We start from the raw sequence: 21,813 nt of genomic DNA, 5'->3' as shown, positions 1-21,813 counted from the left end.
ATGACTCACAGAAAGACGCAGCTAAATGAAATAAAATGCAAACTTTCACTAGAATAATGAGATCCCATTCACTCTCTTAGCCAAATACACTTTTATTGGGTTTTAAATGGTTGTGTTAGTTTGATTCTTAGCAGCAATGCTTTTCACTTTACCTGTCTTGGAGATCTTTCTTAAGCAAACCAATTTAGCATAAAGAAAACACTGTATGTAGGTCCTGGAGCTAAACTATATTTTTTAAAACACCTGGTGGGTAAAGGTTTATCTGATGTGAGATCATAGAGAGCAAATGATTTCAAGTTTTTCTGATAGAATTATTAATAGCCATGCTAGGGCTGGCAAACTTGTTGGTCTGACATTATCTTAATAATTAAGTAGTACCCTCACTCAGTCAGAATGAAGTTCTGAGAAAAGAACATGCTCTTCCAGCCCATGATGGAATTACTACCATTTACCAGTTACAGAGGATAGCAGAAATTCTGTTATGGCTTTTCTACCCTCAGAAAATTGTTCTCACTCAAATTAGAACAAATTACAGAAAATGCATTCCCCAGAGTGCTTCATTTACTGATGCCATGGTTTCCTCAGCCACACAGAGAAACAAGTGTGTGACCCTCCACTCAGAGATTCTGACTCCATCATTTCTTCTTTGGGACAGAAGAGGAGTAAGAGATTACTTTATCTATCCAGTTACTCCTCTCACCAATAAAACCTCAGAGTGTGCAAAACTTCCCCACTTCCAGGTCAAGTCCTGGCTCTTCAGAAAATTCCCTGGGCTGCTGTTTACACAAGCAGCATCCCTTGACGTGTGGCTGCTTCAGTGCCACCTGCCATGGTCTGTGTAGCTTCACTGGACCAAGATCACATCCACAGAAGTGGAGTGGGCCCTAGAGTTGATGTGGTGAGATTTACATCTTCACATCATTCTTACTAGCTCTGTGATGGTAACAAGCACATATTTTCTCTGTGCTTCAGACTTCTCATCTGAAAAGTGGGTATAAACATAATACCTACTTAAAATAACTGTCATAAATAATTAATATGGAGCCATAATAAATGATAATTATTATTGTTTTTTATGGCTCCTACTTCCCAATTAGGCATTAGCTTTGAAACTAGGTCAGAGAGTACTCTGGTTACCTGACCCACAACTGTACTCAAACTTGTCCTTCCCCGATGGTCATCAACTTTGGAGCAAACCATGTTTGCTCCATGAATGTTCCATGAATTCCCCAACATTCCTTTCAATAGGAGGATGAATTCTTTCTGTTTGCTGAGAAGACCCTGGCACACCCTCCCCACAAGCTTTGCTTATTTGGCTTAGATTCTCACACTGGAACCTTCACTATACTGGATTGAAGCCATAAATACTTAGGAGAAGCTTCTGAAAAATAAAGAGTCAGAACACAGGATGGGAAGAACTTTCAGAGAAGGGGTACACAGTAATTGATAGCACTTCATAGAGACTAAGAACCCGCAGGTGGTGGGTTCACTATTATCACCAGGCATCTTAACCTCTCTGGCCCTCAGTTTCTCTATCTTCAAATATGGATGATGGTAATAAGATCATGGGTAGGATTGACATGACTATAAGAGTAGTTAATATGGGACACTCAGGGCTCCAAGATGGCATCATCCTTACCAAGCATAAAGAAGCAGCTCCTGGATGTCAAAGTAGGAGAGCTGCCAAGATGGATACTGATGCAGGATTTCACCCCTAAAGGCACTGCTGAACTGTTTCAGAGAGGTTACTACTACCTGTGTTACAACAATTATGTCAATGTCAAGAAAGGGGACATTGCTGGGACTTCTATGGTGCTAGCAGCTACTGCTGTAGTTACAGGGAACTCAGACATGAGGGGCTACACAAGTACCACTGAAGTGGGTCCACTTTGGAGGCACATTCTGTGTTTCTGACCATGGCCTTTTCCTGGTGCCCTTGAATCCTTTCATATCGTAATTGAGAATTAACACCCAATAAAGGATGAAAGGCGGGGGGGGGGGGGGGGAAGGGCGGGGAGGCAGTTAATATGTATAAGTGCTTAGAACAGTACCCAACAAGTATTTTCAGAACTCAATATAAATGTGAGCCCTAATTATCTGTTATCTTTGTTTTAAAACATAATCATCCATAAACTTTAAAATTAAGTCTAGTTTAGAATCCCAGGTGCTCTGCTTTCAAATTCTACAATCTTGGACTATGAGAAGGATAACTAATATTTATTAAATTACTCACCAGACATTCATATATATATTCTCTCATCTGTATTTCACAACCATCCTCTAAGTATTGCTATTGTACTCATTTTGCAAGTGAGGCAACTAAGATCTAGAAGGGGTTTGTAATTACCAAAAGGTACAGAGTTGGCTAGTGGCCAAATCAGTTATCTCCCTATACCCTTACCACTAGACAATACAACCTCTCCATGTTAGGTACTATCCACCTTGCAGGATTAAGAGGATCAAAAATAACCTAAGGTCAAAAAAGGTAGTGATCATAATTAAAATACAAACTATAATGCACTGTATGAGAAGCCCTGAAAACTTACCTTGAACAGTGTGCATGTGGAGCATGAAAGCTGAAGTGTTAAAGCATATCACAGGAGTCACAGAGGGAGCATTTCAAGCTCTCGGTCAGCTCTTTATAGACCAGCACTAGGGCAGGCCTAATGTGGCATGGCCTCTGTGTGCTAATCAAAAGATTTTAACAATAGTTAAGCTCAGACCTCTAAAACAGTAAGTGCATCCAAGGGCCCTGTAAAGACGACCCAAAATGTCTTTTTCACACTTGGTATTGTTTGCTGACACCACTCTAAAGGAAATGAAATGCAGACTCAAATATGCTCTGGGAAATACTTCCTCTCCCTGGGACTCACCCCTGCAGTACAGAAGTAAAAGGCCTTAGTCTGTTTCAACACTGCTAAAGGCTTTAGTTGCTCAGAGATGTGTGGAGGCAGCGTAAGTGAGCATTGTAGTGGGCCAAGCAGCCACAAAGCAGAATTCTAAGGAAAACACGCCCTGGGTAAAGAATGCACACCAAAAAAAAAAAAAAAAAAAAAAAAAGCGCACCATCTTGAGTTTATAAAAGTTTATAAAAGTAATGGATCCAACTTCCCCCTTTATGGTGACTATAGTGACAAGGGACAAATATGAGTAACAATTTTGTTGTGCTGCAAGGGTGTAAGGGTGTGGACTATAAATAAATGGGACTTTAAAAGCCTTGTAAAAGTGGGAAAATTGAAAGAAAAGAAATAGTAAATGGAAAACCCGAGGGGGGATAGGATGAGACTGGGGAGAGAGAACAAAGAGGCGTAAAGTTCTATAATCTTTGATAAACACTTTTAACTTACAGAGAAAAGTTAATAATTCAGAAGATTTAGTTATCCACCTGGCAGATATTAAACACTAATAAATAAAAGTTAAATTTTCCACTTCTAGGTTTTAACCCATGAAAATTACCCACACATGAAATACACACACACACATATATACATACACTACATACCTACATACATACACAACAGAATATATCAGAATTCTTTCTCTATGAATTTTCTTCTAAAGAGGCACAGAAAATACTCATCTAATAAAAATAATTATAACAACTTCCTAAAAGTTATCTAAGTAAAAAAATTTTGTAAATAAGCTTAAAATAGTATGAGTGTCTCCAAAAATGAGAAACCATTCAAGAAGCCAAAGAGGAGTCAATTTTCCTAAAGAAAATGTTAAGAACACGAAAAATAACAAGTCTTCCTTTATTTTTTCTCTTTTATTGGCCAATTGATGATGATGATGGTCTATACTGTCTACGTAAAACTCACAATTTCAGAAGTCCAGAATTATTGGGCAAACATATGTTTTAATATTTAATGTTTGAACAAGAATTCAAACAAGTTTGAACAACTATATTTATCCCAAATAACATTTAGTCTGTTCACTCTCAGAAGGGCTTTACTCTGAATTGAAGTCTTTAGATTTCAAAAAGAGCTCTCTTCACAAATAGAAAATGGGAAATCCCTTGTGGCAACAGAAAAATTCCAATGGAAAAGTTTTATCATTTAACTTCTGACAGAAGTAGTTTCATGTTGACAACCATTATATTATTACAGTACGAAACACTTTATCATGTGATTGATTTTCCCTAAAATACCTAAGAAATACCTAAGGCATTTAAATTTTTCACTAGAAACATCTTTCAAATACCCAGGTACTGAGTTTTCAATTTCCACCACTTAAATAAATATAGTATGTGTGTAGGTATATGTATCCATAAATATAATAAAAGTGAGCTGCAACTCTAGAAGCAACAGAAAGAAACTATTTCTCTTGCGATGAGACGTATCTCAAAAAGGTTTCAATTAATATCAGACATAGTCTTATCACCTTTAATATTTCGCAGTCTATTCATTTCTTAGAGACTGGTATCTTTTCATAAATGATATTTCCCATGTCAGGGAAGACAAAGATCATGATGAAGTTAATAGTTTGACAATAGTTTCCAATCACTTCTGGCTTCTCTTCTGGAAAAAAGGAGCATCAGCAACTTTTCTGAGGTCATTTGTGCAGAGGCCTTTATTCCCCCTAAGGTTTGGTTATTTTGCTTAAACTCAGTGTTAGCTGTGAACATCAACTCAATTTGGGGTTACTGAATTCTTAATATTCAAGAAATATTCAAGATTTTAAATTTCAAGATGGTTAAAATTGTACAGGGAGGAAGGGAGAGAGAAAAGAGAGATAGAGAGAGAGAGAGAGGACACCAAAGTCCCTTGGAATTATTTTTCACCTTAAAGGATTACTATAGATTTTCACTGGTCCTGGGGAGAAGATCCTCTAGCAATCTCCATAGATTTCAATTTTGCCCCCAAGGCTGCTAAGACCTCTAGGGAGATCGAGTAGCATCAAATGAGACCTGTAGGTCTTGGATTAATTTTGAACTCAAGATGACAGTTGTCCCCACCCTCACCTTCAATCTCCCAGCTCCAAGGAGCCAGAGTCTATGAGAAATGGCAATCTTTTCCTTATGACATAATTCAATAAGGATGCCTTCTCATAGCTGTGTGCCTCCAAAAACAAAAGTCACCAGATAACTTGAATCACTAGGATACTCCCAAACTTGTGTAGATAACCGGCCAGATATACAGCCTTTCCTGTGCTGACAATAAAATTATATACCACAGTCACAGGCTGTGGAGAAAAAAATGCCCTTGAATCCCTTCTCATGCAGGGGCATTCCCTGAGAAGATCTAACCTAAAGAGTTTGTGGCTGGGTGTATCCAGGGCAGATCCAGCCACATGAGGTTTCTGAGAGCCTGTCTGTGTGAGAGGCCAACCAGTCCATTCCCAGATGGCTTTGTTCTCACCATGTCTCTGCCAGAAGATCATTAGGCTTCCCCAATGGTTTAAGTTATTCACCATGGAGGTAGTTTTATAGGAGGAGAGACCCAAATTGCAAGCTAGGAACATTTTTTTTTAGTATCTTCCTGGTAGGAGTATAAAAGGAATGGAACTTTCATTTAAAAACATGTAAAAGGGGCCTGGGTGGCTCAGTGGGTTAAAGCCTCTGCCTTCAGCTCAGGTCATGATCCCAGGGTCCTGGGGTTGAGCCCCGCATCGGGCTCTCTGCACAGCAGGGGAGTCTGCTTCCCCTTCTCTCTCTCTGCCTGCCTCTCTGCCTACTTGAGATCTCTGTCAAATAAATAAATAAAATCTTAAAAAAACAAAACAAAATAGGTAAAAGGGTATAAACATGTAAAAAGGGTATAAAATGATGGAATTTGATAAAACCCAACAGTGAATAAAAACAATACCCCATGCCCTTAGGGAATGGCAATCATCCACTAGTACATCATCATTAATTAGTATGTCTTTACCACTGAATTGTTAACTTGATGAATGCAGGAACTATAGTTATCTGGCTCACCACTGTAAGCCAATATCTAGCAAAATGGCACATAGTGGGCATTCCATAAATATCTCTTGAATAAATAAATAAATGAATCTATGGTATAAACAGACTTTGTATTCATAACAATAAGCACTCTAAGAATCCAAATATTAAATATGTTTTATATTGTTTTCAGCATTAAATCCATTTTATTTCTTCACATTCATTTGAAAATTATTGCACATTGTGACACAGAGATATCTTCTTCTGGACCCACTGCCAGACTAAATTTTCCAGCCACCTTTGTGGTTAGACAGAACCAATGAACTGAGTTCTAGCCAAGAAATATAAGTAAAAGTGATACTCATCACCTCTGGGGCAATATAGTTAAAGATAGAGATACACCTCCTCCATGTTCTCTCACTTTGCCATATGTACAACTGAAAGAAGAAAAGAACAAGATAGTAGAACCATATAAGGGATTGAGCCTGGGTCCCCAAGTGACCATGTGGAGCAAAGCCTTATGTTAACCTACACTGGACTATGAAACTAAAGAAAGATGAGCTTCTATTATATTAAATCATTTAAACACTGGGGCTATTTGTTACAGCCATTAGCCTATATTAACTAACACACATGGATATAAGAAGAGAAAGCTCTTATTTATTTGGATGCTACACTCCCCCAAATAGTCTTTAAAAAAAAAAAAAAGATGGTATGTATTTAGTTAAGAACAAAAGTAGAGAATATCATTAATCTTAGAAATAATGACACCCGAGTACCTCTCCTTCATGGCACTTGCCTCTACTCCATTCTCATGCCACATTTACAGATCAGGTAAAGGGAATATTCTAGGAAAATGAAAGGTTGAATAATGTAGTTTGTTTTTTTTTTTTTTAAATAATGTGGCAGTCTTAAATTTTCTTGCTATAGGTTTATAGCTATGGGTTCTCTCACTACATTCTAAGGCAAAACAGGAGTCCTTTAGTTTCTTTCACGCAACTGCACACATACACTTGCTTTCATAGTGCGTTTATCTATATTTAGTTACAGAAAGAATTTTCTTTCAGGGTTTGTCCCATATCACAGCAAATATTTAGTAAGTCCAAAGTCTGAATTTGTGGCTCATGTGCCACTCTCAAACAATACACACTATGCAAAATGGTTAAAATAGTTCCTTGAAATTGTATTTACTCTAAAACCTTTCCTAAAATTTCCTTAAAGCTGTTCATGAAATAACATCTCCATGGGTTAAGTGAGCTAAGAAATAAAAATTATACAGTTATATAATTTTGGAAACAAAATAAAGATTACTCTAACACTGAACAAATTATTACTTACCTTGTTTCCCATTGTTATAAGTCGATGATGAAAGAAAACTAATATAAACCTAGGTTTTGAAAACCTTTAGACCAGAAAAAGATGGAAGTGTGGCTCAGGCGCAGACACATTCATGTTCCCTTAACCTCTTGGTACTGTTCTCCTCTTGAGGCAATCACCCTTCTGCCGTTCCCTACAGAAAACTATATATATGTGTATATTTTTATATTTATATTTGTTTATATTTTTATTTTTATTTTAAATGCCTGCATTTAATAAATTATCTCCTACATACAATACCCTGAAGAAATAAAAAAAGAAAAATAAAATTACCACCTTTCGTTTTATTTTGAACCTATAGCTTGATATAATTAAATATAATCACCTAATTTCATTTTATGTGAATTTTTCATTTCATGTGGCCAAGTATATATCATCATAGGAGATACTTACCACTATTTATAAGAGATCCTTAAATATCTTAAACAAAATATTGACTAGTAATGGGTCTGTTCTATTCAGGAAGTGATTATTATGGTCTAAAGCTATACTCAGAATAAGGAAAATCTAAAAGATAAAATAAACTTAAAGCTGGAAAGGATGAAGAGTCGGCATAAATGTCAAAATAATTGAACAGTAAACTTAAGAATGTAACTCACATTGAAAATATTCTTAGGTATACTCCTATTTTGCTGATAATTCAATAGAACCAAATTCCTACCATTTTGGGGCAAAACAAAATATTACCTAATAGACTAGCAAAATAACCATAATGTTTCCTCCCTAAATAAACCTTCCTATTTCAATCTTCACACACAGTGTACGGTGCTTTGCACCAGTGACCTTAAAAGGAAGCAGTATCTGCCTAGTTTTCCATTGCTGCTCCGTTCCATGGATAAATCACTCCAAGAATGGCGTGAATATGTAGAGAATTCCTGGCATGTAACTTGCTGTATGAACCTTTAAAAGTTCTGGAAGGCTGGACCTAGAATGCATATAAATGCACAGTATATAGTATCCTATATATTGTGGCTTAGAATTCATTCAAAATTTGATCATTATTTAGACACCATGGAAATTATGGTTAGTAGAAACTATACACAGATATTACCATTTCCCCTGCGAGTACAGCATATCCCCCCATCTCTAATCCCTACACACTCACATCTATCCTGAAAATATTAATGAGTATAAATGCCTCAGCCACTTGGATCAGGTGTTAGTACCCCCAAGTCACAAATCTCTCTGCTGAAGAGACTGTTTATTGCACCTTCTCCTTCTGGCCATTGCATTCTCACCATCATAGGCTGGGTTTACTTGAAGTAGTCAAAAGTCAGGGGAATTCCTAGAATATCAAAGCTACTAAAGTCTTCACGTGTTTGGTTTTTGTTTGATTTTGTTTTTCCTTAAAAATATAATAAGGACCTACCAGCTCAGCCAGTGCTTATGTTCTGCTATAACACATACACATATTGTGTAAAGGGTTTTGTTTTGTTTTTCCTCATTAAGTCATAAATTCTGTTCTCGTGCATGAAGAGACTGCATGCATAAAACTCTAAGGGGCTACTCTGAGTTCCTGCCTGCCATGCCAGCAGCCATGTTGGTTCATTCCTTATAACTGGAGCTATTACATGACTTCTACCATTTCCCAGACCCAGTCCTGAGTGGAAGAAAGGGGCCTTAAGCAGCTCCAGTCTTACACTCCACATGCTGTCCACAGCATGAAAATACTCTTGTCTAAAATACACTACCTCAAGAGATGTTCTTGACATGTTAAGTAGAAAAAGCATGTCATAAGATAATTTGTACAATACGATCCTACATTTGTGAAGCAGATGTATTAGTCCACTAGGGTTGTTGTAACAAAGTACCACAAACTGAGTGGCTTAAACAACAGAAATTTATTGTCTCCTAGTTCTAGAGACTGCAAGTCTAGGACCAAGGTGGTGGCAAGTTTGATGCCTTTTGAGAGCTGTGAGAGAATCTGTTCCACGACTCTTGCCTAGCTTCTGGGTATTTGCTGCCATCTTTGGTATTTCTTGGCTTATTAAAGCATCATTCTAATCTCTGCTTTCCTCTTCATACAGCATTCTCCCTGTGTACATGTCTCTGTGCCCAAATTTCTGCTTTTTATAAAGACACCAGCCTATTAGACACGACCCTACTGATCTCCTCTTAACTAATTACATCTGCAATGACTATTTCCAAATAGGTCACATTCTGAGTTACTGAGGTTAGGACTTCAACATAAGAATTTTGGAGGTGGGGCACCTGGGTGGCTCAGTGGGTTAAAGCCTCGGCCTTCGGCTCAGGTCATGATCCCAGGATCCTGGGATCGAGCCCCACATCGGGCTCTCTGCTCGGCAGGGAGCCTGCTCCCTCTTCTCTCTCTGCCTCTCTCTCTGCCTGTCTCTCTGCCTACTTGTGATCTTTGTCTGTCAAATAAATAAATAAATAAATAAATAAATAAATCTTTAAAAAAAAAAAAAGAATTGGAGGTAACCATTCGACCCACGATAGCACATGAAAATGAAAAGGCTTTATGTATTTGCATATCATTATATAAGCATAGAGAAAGGAATAAAAAGTTACACAGGATACATAAATCGTGAACTTTCCTTAACTAGGTATGCGATTAGCTGGGGAAGTAGCCATTATTTTTCATTTAATATTGCATCAATTGTTAGAATGAATATGCACTAATTTTGTAATTTAAAATCTAATAATGATTATAATGAAAATAAAATAAAATATACTGCTAGAAAGCATAAAGTTTCTCAAATTATTGCATTCTCTTCTTTCTCTTAATCCAGTTCTTTAAAGTCTTAAAATAACAATCCTAAGAACCCAGGATGCAGAAGCTATACACTGATAAAAAGGGAAAATTCACAGAAAATTAGGGACAAAAGCTAAATATAACAGATTGGAGAATGATAGCTGTAGTAATAGACTGGATAAGTGTAAAAATCATTGGTTTGAAGGGAAAAGAGAAAAAATTGAAATAGAGAAGGAAAGGTATTCATGCATGAACACAGAGGATGTTATGAAGATTGTTGCATGGAAACAAAGATCCATGGAAATATTGGGTGTGTTGGGGATAGAAAATCAAGTAGAGAATGGGAACTCCAAGATAAAAAATTAAAAGATGTGTTCATAACATGCTTTCCTGAATGTGAAAAGATAAGTGCAAAGGGCAGAATAATGTCTCCCCCCCCCAAAGATACCTACTCCCTAATCACTCAGAACCCATGAATATGTAGCAAAGAGGCATTGTGTATGTCATTAAGGGTCCTCGAAGTAGGGAGATTATCCAGGATTACCTGGTGGGCCCAATCCAGTCCTATCAGCCCTCCAAAGCAGAGGATTTGCATAGGCTTAGAGATACATTAGAGATACAGACTTTAGGAACAGCAATTCCAAGTAACAGGAGTTGACCCACCACTGCTGGCTTGTAAAGATGGAAGAAGCGAGTCAAGAGTCAAAAGAATGTGGTGTAGCTTCTGGAAGCTGGGAATGATCCTCAACTGGAAACACAAAGGAAAAGGCAATTTCACTCCTAAAACCAGAAAGCACTGAATACTGCTAATAACTCAAATAAGCAAAGAACAGATCCTCCTCTAGCATCTCCAAAAAGGAACACAGTAGTCGGTCAACATTGTGATTTTATTCTGGTGAAATCTGTGTTAGACCTCCAACCTACAAAAACATGAGATAATAATAAATTTGTATTGTTTAAGAGTGTCACATTTATGGTAACTTTTATGGAAGCAGTAGCAAACTAGTATAATAAAAATTACAGGATCTGTGATTATAAATACTTAAATGATGCTTTTGAGTGTCCCCTCTGTTCGAAGCACTGTGCTGAGTATGCATGTCCTATAGCCCATCTAGCCCTTGCCATATGATCTCTCCTATATATTGCATAACCCAATGTCTCTTTTTAAATACCAGTGAATTAACATCTGAGAAACAAAATTGTCTGTTCAATGTCACAAGCCTCTTCTAAATTACAGGATTTTTGATCTCCTATCAGCACAGCAATCTATGTGAAGAATATGTGGCATTTTTCTAGCAGTGGGGATAGACTGCCCTATCTCATTCCCATCTCTGCTCAGTGATCAAGCCTGCTTTCAAGGAGTTGACTGCTTGGATCAGTGGTGCTTTCAGGGGATAAAGGAAAGCTACCAGCCCTCATCAAGATGGAGTCTACCTCTGAAAAGAGAGTACTGGCTCTGATGGTTAACTAAAACAGAAAAAGAAGCCAAGTTTCAAGTCAAAGCTGAGAAAGCTCAGGTCAAATGGCACCTCCCCCTTTAAGTGGCTCCCAATCATCTTCGCAGAGACTCCTTCCTCTAAATTCACGCAGCTTTCTTCCTCTAGCTCCTCTGGGCTTACTGCTCTCTAGCTTGTGTCATAGCTGCTAATGCACATGCCTGATCTCTCAGGGTGGTTACCATTTACTAAGCAATACCATGTGCCAGACACTTAGCTAAATGCTTTACCTGCATTATCTCATTTAATCCCCATAAATGCTTATGTCATGAGTACTATAATTATTGACAATTTTGTTTAGAGTCTGAAGTCAAACACATCTCTCAACTTACTCAAGGCCTCTCAATTAATAAGTGACATAGCCCAAATTCAAGACCTGCTGTCCGCCTCCCAAAGCCTGGGCTCTTCACTCTTAATAAATCTCTTCAAGAATAAAATGGGGGCCCTTGTGTTTACACCCTGGTTTATTCATTGCTTCTCTGGGGCATTGCCAAAATTCAATAAATATTTGCAGAGTGGAAGAAAAGAGGCCATGAGTGGGAAAATTTCAGAAAGAAAAGCTTGACTAATGAAAGACACTACCTCCTCAAAATCTGGCTCAGTCTCTCCTAAATGCACTAAGAATAACTAAAGGTAAATATCCTTATATTTATATACTGTTTGCTAGAAACTGCATTTATGTGTTTTTAGTAATAAATTCTAATTTTAATTTTCCTACAACCAATGAACAAATCCAAAAGGCAAAAGCAGAACATGAGGGGAAGTACAGTAACTCATTAAAATGGCCAGGAGAAAATGTAGAGACCTGAGTGGCTGTAGGCCAGTCTCTTCTTCTTTTTTTTTTTTTTTTAAGATTTTATGTATTTATTTGACAGAGAGAGATCATAAGTAGGCAAAGAGGCAGGCAGAGAGAGTGAGAGGGAAGCAGGCTCCCTGCCGAGCAGAGAGCCCGATGCGGGACTCAATCCCAGGACCCTGAGATCATGACCTGAGCCGAAGGCAGCGGCTTAAACCACTGAGCCACCCAGGCGCCCGGGCCAGTCTCTTCTTAATACCCTTTTACAAAGTCCAGCAACCACAGCAATCTGATCACAGTGAGACCAGACTGTCATGGCCTCCAGCTGTGCTGTTAGCACCTTGACTAAGCACATTCTGAAAAGATAGATGCTGATGCTGCAGGTAAAGTCATCATCAAATCCAAGGGTATTTTACTCCAACTACACATGTTCAGCACATGTTCCTGCTAGATTATAAATCACATGAAAGGAGGAACAATACTGATTTGGTTCATGGTGCCATCTTCAGTGTTTGGCTCATAGTAAAGGCCCAACAGTCATTTATTGAAGGAATCCACAACTGGATTCTAGACCACTGGACATCTAGACCACTGTCCAACGGGTTAAACAGCAAGAAAACGGACGAGTAATTCCAAATGTAGGTTTCTGATTTGATTCTAGGAATGGAATAAATACTTTATCTACAATGATACTGTATCATTTTTAACTAAAAGATAAAAAGACCCCAGCTAAAAGTCAAGTTTTGAAAATCAGGGAATTTATAATCTGATGTCTCAAGAAGCTGGGAAAACAGCTAAGGACCTGTTTAATTTGGCTCCTCAGTGGCATCTTCAAGGTATCAGCTTCTTTCTCTTTGTCTACTCTGTTATCTTCAACATGCTGCCTCGTCCTTTAACTAGCTCCTCTTGTAATTACAGGACAGATGCAGAAGATCCAGCATGACCTCACCCAGATTTAAAGAGAAAGAAAAGCAACTGAACTTTCTCCTGCATCTTTTCTAAAGATCAAAACATCTTTCTCTCCAGGCTCTTCCAATGGAGGTATACCAATCGGCCACAATTATATCACATATTCCCCTCCTAAACTAATCACTGTCAAGGTCCACAGACTCATCATGACAGAAACAGACTTAACAAGATTCACTCCCTGGGATTTGGATGGGGCTCAGACTCTCCTGGTAGCCAAGACTATCAGACTGCTAAAAGAGAATGTGGGTTGGGAGATCTGCCACACTCCTTGTGATGTTTACACTATCTAGCTTCTCCTTCATCCCAGGCCCCTGGGTTTGTGAACTTCCTAAAAACTGAATGGGCAAAAAGTTTATGCCTCTTTTAAAGTCACCATATCTAAGAAGGTTCTTAATCATATGAATAGGTTCTATGGGGGCTGCCATATCCAAGAATAATAAAATAGATAAATCTTTTGGCAAGATTAATTAAGAATAAAAGATAAAAGATACAGTGTTAGAAATAAAAGAGGGAGGATAATAACAAGATATTTCAAATCACAAAGGGAAGGCTATGAAAAATTTTCTGCTAAAAAATTTGAAAATTCAGACAAACTAGAAAATTACCTGGAAAACTAAAATTTAATATTGCCAACTCAGTAATAAAAAACTAACAGACTTATAACCATTTAACAAATAAAATCAGTAATTAAAAAAAGTCTTCAGGGGGCGTCTGGGTGGCTCAGTGGGTTAGGCCTCTGCCTTCGGCTCGGGTCATGATCCCAGGGTCCTGGGATCGAGCCCCACGTCGGGCTCTCTGCTCCGTGGGGAGCCTGCTTCCTCCTCTCTCCCTGCCTGCCTCTCTGCCTACTTGTGATTTCTCTCTGTCAAATAAATAAAATATTAAAAAAAAAAAATCTTCACCACTATCTCCCCCCAACCATGCCCTAATAGTTTTTAAATTTTATTTGTTTTTATTTAAATGCAATTAATTAATATATAATGTATTATTGGTTTTCAGAGGTAGAGTTCTGTGTTCATTACATCACATGCCCTCCTTAATGTCTAGAACCCAGTTACCCCATTCCCCCATCCCTCCCCTCCAGCAACCCTGTTTGTTTCCTATGATTATGAGTTTCTTATGGTTTGTCTCCCTCTCTGATTTTGTCTTGTTTTATTTTTTCCTCTATTTCCCTATAATCCTCTGTTTTGTTTCTTAAATTCCACATACAAGTGAGATCATATGATAATTGTCTTTCTATGATTGACTTATTTTGTTAGCATAATACCCACTGGTTCCATCCACGTTGTTGCAAATGGCAAGATTTCACTTTTTGATGGCTAGGTAGTATTCCATTGTGTATACATACCACATCTTCTTTATCCATTCATCTGTCAATGGACATCTAGACTCTTTCCATAGTTTGGTTCTTGTGGACATTGCTGGCTATGAATATTGGGGTGCAGGTGCCCCTTCGGATCACTACATTTGTATCTTTGGGATAAATACCCAGTAGTGCAATTGCTGGGTCGTATGTTAGCTCTATTTTCAACTTTTTGAGGAATCGCCATACTATTTTCTAGCGTGGCTGTACCAGCTTCCACTCCCTACCACAGTATAAGAGGGTTCCTCTTTCTCTGCATCCTTACCAACATCTGTCATTTTTTAACTTGTTAGTTTTAGCCATTCTGATCAGTGTGAGGTGGAATTTCATCGTGGTTTTGATTTGTATTTTCCTGATGCCAAGTGATGTTGAACATTTTTTTCATGTATCTGTTGGCCATTTGGATGTCTTCTTTGGAGAAATGTCTGTTCTTGTCTTCTTCCCATGTCTTTGGGTGTTGAGCCTGGTAAGTTCTTTACAGATTTTGGATACTGATCCTTTATCTGATAAGACATTTGCAAATATCTTCTCCCATTCTGTTGGTTGTTTTTTGGTTTTGTCAACTGTTCCCTTTGTTGTGCAAAAGCTCTGTATCTTGATTAAGTCCCAGTAGTTCATTTTTGGTTTTGTTTCCCTTGCCTTTGGAGATATGTCTAACAAGAAGTTGCTATGCCCAAGGTCACAGAGGTTGCTGCCTGTGTTCCTCTAGGATTTTGATGGATTCCTGACTCACATTTAGGTCTTTCATCCATTTTGAGTTTATTTTAGTGTATGGTGTAAGAAAATGGTCCAGTTTCATTCTTCTGCATGCCGCTGTCCAATTTCCCCAATGCCATTTGTTGAAGAGACTGTCTTTTTTCCATTGAATATTCTTTCCTGCTTTGCTCAAGATTAGTTGACCACAGAGTTGAGGGTCCACTTCTAGGTTAAATTTTCTAAATTTTTTTAAATGAGAATGTATTTCTTTTATAGACCCACAGAAAAGAATTTTGTTTTGTAAGAGAGAAAGAAAGAGAGAGCACACATGTGAAAGAGCAGGTGGGGAGGGGCAGAGGGCGAGGGATAGAGAGAATCCCAAGCAGGCTCCACACTCAGCACAAAGTCCAACACAGAGCTTGATTTCATGACCTGAGCCTAAATTGAGAGTTGGACTCTTAATGAACTGAGCCATCCAGATGCCCTGAAAAAGAGCTTTTTTAAGGCAAAGATAAAAATCCTTTTAATATTGAAGTCACCAGAGGTTTGTTTCATCCAAATTAATCTTCACTGAGATGTCCTCTAATACAGACAAAATTGCTATATATTAAAAACTTTGTAACTTTAATAGTAGAGTATTTGATTTATTACATCAAAATGTGCATTTACAAAATAAACATTTTTTTTTGGCCTTTAGTCCTTAGACTTGTACTTCACAAATAATTTATGGATGTTTGTCACTATCTTAACTGTAATAATATGTCATTCCCTATAAATTTCACATTCATGATGCAATGGTAGTAACGGTACAGAAGATCTCTGGATATATTTCTTAGGAAACTCACATTAATAACAATACTACAGATCTTCCCTAACTCCCCTATTTGGTGTTTCCTGTATAAGAGCACATCTAATCTGAAAACAAAACTGATCTGCAGAGACCTTGTAATTCATCTTTTTCCATGATTACAATTTCTGATTTAACCAGCAGCAGTTCAAATTGCACTGTGATCCAAATGATCAATAGCTCTGCATGACCCATTAGATGTGCGAATATTAAATCGTTTTGGATAAGGGCTGTCCAAATGAAAAGCATATAATTACCATCTATTAACATATATTGAATATATTGAAGCCAATAACAAAAAAATGCAAAATGTGTAACATACGACCTATCAGAATTCTAGTGACTGTGATGTTAAGGTTAGATCTTATATTTTAGATATGGATTAGTGCCAAATTATGATTTATGTCTTCACATATTTATTATTAATAAGATTGACCTTGGGCTACACAATGGATAAATTTGTAAATAAAATATATTTAATTTCAGATTCCATCCTTTTTTGTATGTGTGCATTTAACATAAAAGTTTTACTACCTATTATAGGAAGTAGCCATAGTCAGTGAGTAAAAGGATAATTAAATCAATTTGATAAGAAAATAATGCCAAACACCTAGCTTACTTTTCATGTCTTCCCTGCAAATAAAAAGCTTATACAGTTGTAGAAGCATAAAATTACATAAAGAGTAGAACTTATAGAAAAATGAGTCCAATCTTCTATCCTGTGTCAGAGAATAGCAATGAAGTTCTCCAAATATTCCATTGTAACTCCTTCCAATATTTAACAACGCACTCTTTGGAAATTTTTCTTCATGAAAACCTTAAATACCTAATGTTCTAAGGTAAACCTAGAGAAGTAATATTTTATGTCATATTTCTCAGTTCTCTCTTGTGGCTTTGTGATTGCATCCAGGATAGTGGTATATAAGATAATGTAATTTACTTCCAGATCTGTCCTTCAAAACATCTAATGGATCCTCGAGGATCCTCGAGGCATTCCATTGCTGTGGTGAGATCACATGGTCCAAAGGCTGTAGCTGTAGGATGCAAGACCCAGCTACATGGACTTTACATGAGCCAAAAATAAATTTCTATTACAGTAACCTCCAAAGTTTCTGGGTATGCCTATGACTGTATCATAGCCTGGCCTATTCAGGTTCATTTCAGGTATGAGCATAATGAGAAATATTTTCCAACAGTCACTCCCATGTCCATCCTCTCCTGTTCTAGGCTCTTCTTTTCACTCAACAGTGCTGTAATCAGGGTCAGCATCCTGTCCTCCTGTTCCTTAGATTTCTTTTTCACTCTCCACACTTACAGATTTAGCCCCTAGTCCTTCCTCATTTGTATTTGTATCATTCTGTTTTCTTGTTTTTTTTCTAAATTTTAATTCTCAAACCCATTATCTCTCTTGCTCCAAAAGTAGGTTTGAGCAAGCTGCTCCTTACATGTCTGTGCATCTTTGCATGGAGGGGATAATTCCCTCTTCCCACCATGCTCTGGAGATATGGAAGCCATCTTGTGGGAGATATTTGTGTCTGTTTTTAACCTGGGTGGGACCAGAGGGGCACAGAAGTCAAACCTCCTGCTTCAATAGATTTCTGTCTTGTTGGAAAGAAGAGTATGAAGCTCTCTTTTCTGGTCTTCTTGGGGGCAGGGCTAAGGCTCTTATCTAAAGTCACTGCATTTGCTTCTTCTATGATTATTTTATTGGTGAAGGTGTTTCCAACAAAGCTTATTAAAAATACAGGGCAGGGGCACCTGAGTGGCTCAGATGGTTAGGCAGCTGCCTTCGGCTCAGGTCATGATCCCGGGGTCCTGGGATCAAGCCCCACATTGGGCTCTCTGAACAGCAGTGAGTCTGCTTCTCCCTCTCCCTCCATAATCTCTCTCACTTTCACTCTCTTTCAAATAAATAAATAAAATCTTAAAAATACAGGGCAACTGGGCACCTCAGTGGCTCAGTAGGTTAAGTGTCTGCCTTTGGCTCAGGTCATGACCTCAGGTCCTAGGATCTGAGACCCACATGGCATCAGGGCTCCCTGCTCAGTGGGGAGTCTGCTTCTCCCTCTGCTCCTTCCTCTGCTCCTCCCCCCCACTCCCTCTCTCACTTACTTTCTCTCTCTCAAATAAATAAATAAAATCTTTAAAAGAAATATAGGAAAATCTAAATAACTTCTACATTCTAGTCCCAGTTTTAGTGCTTTAACCTTCTGAGTGAGTGCCTGAAGAGATTTCCCCATTTTCTTTGCATCAGGGCTCCTCTCACTAACCTTTCTCTAAGTGATCATTTGATGAGATTTCCCCTACTTTCTCTGAATTAAGAATATACTTTTTTTTTTCCCTATCTTTTTACACAGGAACCATTTCAATGAATTCCTATCTTCAACAAACCTGCCGTGTAGAACTAAAGTCTTTCAAGCAATATGAAGATTAGCCTGACCTTTCTTACATCAATTAATCAATACGGTTACACCACAGATTTACCTTTTAACCTTGGTGTTTCCACAGTGCAATATTAAAGCATGATTTGTGAGATTGCTCCATTTTATATATGGTTAAGAACAACACTCTGTCTGTGTGCTTTGATAAAGTGTCAAAGCATAACGGAACACAGGAGGGAAAGGAGGCTTTTATTGTCTTCATCAAAAACGACTCTGTAAATCTAAGATTGGAGCCGCAATACTGGCTGGCTGACTGAAATTAACTGCTGGGCTCTGTTTGCAGATTCACGCTGCTGGAAAGGCCATTGTTTGGGAATGCTCTGAAGGGTTGAATCATTTGATCTAAATTTCAGATAGGAATATGTCATCTGTTGCCACTGTCAATACTCTCTTCCTCAGTGTTGAAGCTTATCCCCAAGACAAACAAGGTTTGCTCTACTTATCCTGAACCCCCAATTGCCACTTTCCTTTTTGCCTTAATCTGTTTCATAGATGAAGAATTTAGAGGAGGCAAAAATGTCTATGGGTCTCCAAATATTGGTCAAGTTCCTTCACTGAATCCAGTTAGTGGTAGAAAACATTACCATTATGTTCTTTGCAGCATCTTTATAGACAGATTTCTCCACCAAACCACGATGTGTTTAGCTGTTTGTCTCAGAAAAGAATTATAGAATCTATTTTTGAACATGTCACCCAGATCTAATGCTTTACAAATGAGGAAACTGAGCCCCAGAAAATGACAGGTTCAGGCCCACGATTCACGGAGACTTAGTGGTAGACTTACCTTAGATACCAGTGTAGTTTCTCTCCCAAATGCCTAGCTAACACATTAGTTCTTAAGGACACATTTAATTATGTGATGATATCTACAAACTTACCACTGTCTCAGAAGCCAACGAAACTTCACATTGAGTCTGTACATTTTCTTAGAGTTTATTTGACAGTGCTCCATTGTCACCGGGCCATCTGGAAGTACTATCCTGAGTCAAAAGAAAATTCAAATTATAGCTCTGCCACTTACTAGTTGCATGACTTCTGTTTTACCACTATCTTAAAAAAATAAAATAGCCACCTCATGGGGCTGTTTGGGAGGCTGAAAAATTAATTCATACAAAGCACTTAAAACAGTATCTGGCACATAATAAGTACAATACAAATGTTAGCTCTTATTATCTTTCCCTTTCTTGGATTCTTCAGTGAATCTGGTGCATCACTGCAAATTGATTTTTTTTTCCTTCATAACTGCTAAGTGTTTTATAATTCTTGTTTTATAGTAAACATATTGTAGGGTTCCTCAGGTTCATTTTGAACATTCACATAGGGGGCATTTGGTAGAGGTGTCTTTTTTATTAATTGAAAACAAGGACAAATCCCCAACATCTGTCATTGCACTCATATTCTGCTTCTTTTTGGGTGATTCACAAACGCTTCAGCAACCTCATTCCCAGGACATGATGCCAGAGGTTGTTAAATGAATTTCACTTTATGGTCAAACTTTACAAGATCCAAAGCACCACAGAATGTTAAGATCAAGTTCCCTATCATCAGTGCACGAAGTGAACTTTATTATGGATTCTGTGATGTTCCCAATGGCAATTTAATCATTCAGCTTCCTTTAATAACAGAGATGTACCTTTCTCTGGAACCTGGTTTGACCAATCATTAAAATGTGTCTGGTTTAGTCAAGGAACACTCTTAGATAATGTGAAATCCCAAGCTCTAATCAGAGATTTGAGTTGACTATTTTGCTTTTCTTGCATTGAGCTAAATTAAACTTCTTACTTTAAGGAAGTCTTTTTCAACAGTGTGTTCCACTACTTAATAAATAAAGTGCTGCTGATTCAAATATAAAAATTCATTTTTGATATGGAATTTGAAATTATATGATGGTTTAAATAATACAGAATAAGGGTAAAATTAAGTGGAAAATCATGTGGAGCCAAACATAGTTTAGACTTGCTCAGTTTCCAAACTGAGGATGATTGTTTAAGGAATTAGCAGAACCTAAAGACATTATCTTCTTAGTGATGCCGGGATGCCATTATTTTTCAGCAACTAGTGAGATGTGTATGAGTGTGTGTGTATGTGCGTGTGTATGTATAAATGGTTCATCACAGACAATGTAATATAATCAATTTTGCAAACTGGTCTAGAGTATATGAAAGACAATACTAAACCAGTCCTTTTCTTTATAGGAAAATATGATGTGAATTTTGAATGACACAAAGCAATAATTGTATATTGTTTAGGGATTTTGTTTTTGTTTTGTTTTTTAAATAGGGATACACAATCACTATCAATTCTGTTCAATATTCACCAAAATAAACCTATCAGACATATTTTGAATAGTTTTACCCCTGAGACCCAAGGAGATGTTGGCATTACACCTTGGCTACTCTGGCACTAACCACGAGGGAGAAAGACTGAATGAGGCTGAAGTCTAAGCTAGACACAAAAGTTAGGTGCTGCCAAGACTTAACTGCCATAATCTTTTCCTTTCCTCTGTTTTAAGAATCTACCTAGAGGACCGTTTTTCATTCCCAGTTAGGAATAGGTTGCCTTAGCAGATGAGTTCTGAAAACAATGAGCGTGAAGTTTGAAAATAAAATTCAAGGATTTTCTTAATAAGGTTATATACTGTTAATCCATGATTTTCTGCCAAGTAGTGTCTCAAATGCCTCTTTGGAGATTTACTTTATTTCAGAAGAATGGAGAATATAAATATTTAAGTATGTGGAGACATTGTCATTGACCTAAGGGGAAGTTTACATCCTGTTTAGATAGTAGTCTTAGAAATGTTATTATTTTATAGAATGGATAGACACAGGAATGCAAAGAAAAGCAATAAAGTCACTTTTTTTTGGTCTAATGGAGTTCTCGAAGATTAAAAGGCATGATAACCATTAGTGTAGGAGTATGGAAACAGACATTTTCGTACACTGCTAAAGGGAGTAAAAATTGCTCCTTTCCTTAAGGGAGGGAATTTGGTATTATATATTAAGAAACAGAGAAATGTATAAACACCAGATCAAATGTTTTACTCCTAAGGAATTATCCTAAGGACATAATTGGCCAAGTACACAAAGGTATATATGCAAGAGTCTATAGTTCATAAAAGTAAAAAATCAGAAACAATATCCAGTAAAGGTTATTTTAATCAGTTACCTATGTAGCTGATAGAAATAATTATGTAGACATACATTAACCAATTTGGAAATATACTTTTGA

At 37.5% G+C, this 21,813-nt stretch overlaps 1 long non-coding RNA gene across 1 annotated transcript in view; it reads right to left on the bottom strand.

Annotated features, from left to right (window-relative positions):
* LOC123950878 overlaps window positions 1-21,813 on the bottom strand; it is a 210,402-nt gene that overhangs the window by 127,571 nt on the left and 61,018 nt on the right. The window contains exon 2 of the long non-coding RNA XR_006820314.1: window positions 19,464-19,565. This is a non-coding gene — a long non-coding RNA (uncharacterized LOC123950878). The remainder of the gene's footprint in view (window positions 1-19,463; window positions 19,566-21,813) is intronic.

The sequence above is a fragment of the Meles meles genome, chromosome 9 (genome assembly GCF_922984935.1).
Source record: "Meles meles chromosome 9, mMelMel3.1 paternal haplotype, whole genome shotgun sequence".
NCBI lineage: Eukaryota > Metazoa > Chordata > Mammalia > Carnivora > Mustelidae > Meles > Meles meles.
The sequence above is the reverse complement of the archived record's forward strand: the minus strand, read 5'-3'. Positions and strand labels throughout refer to the sequence as shown.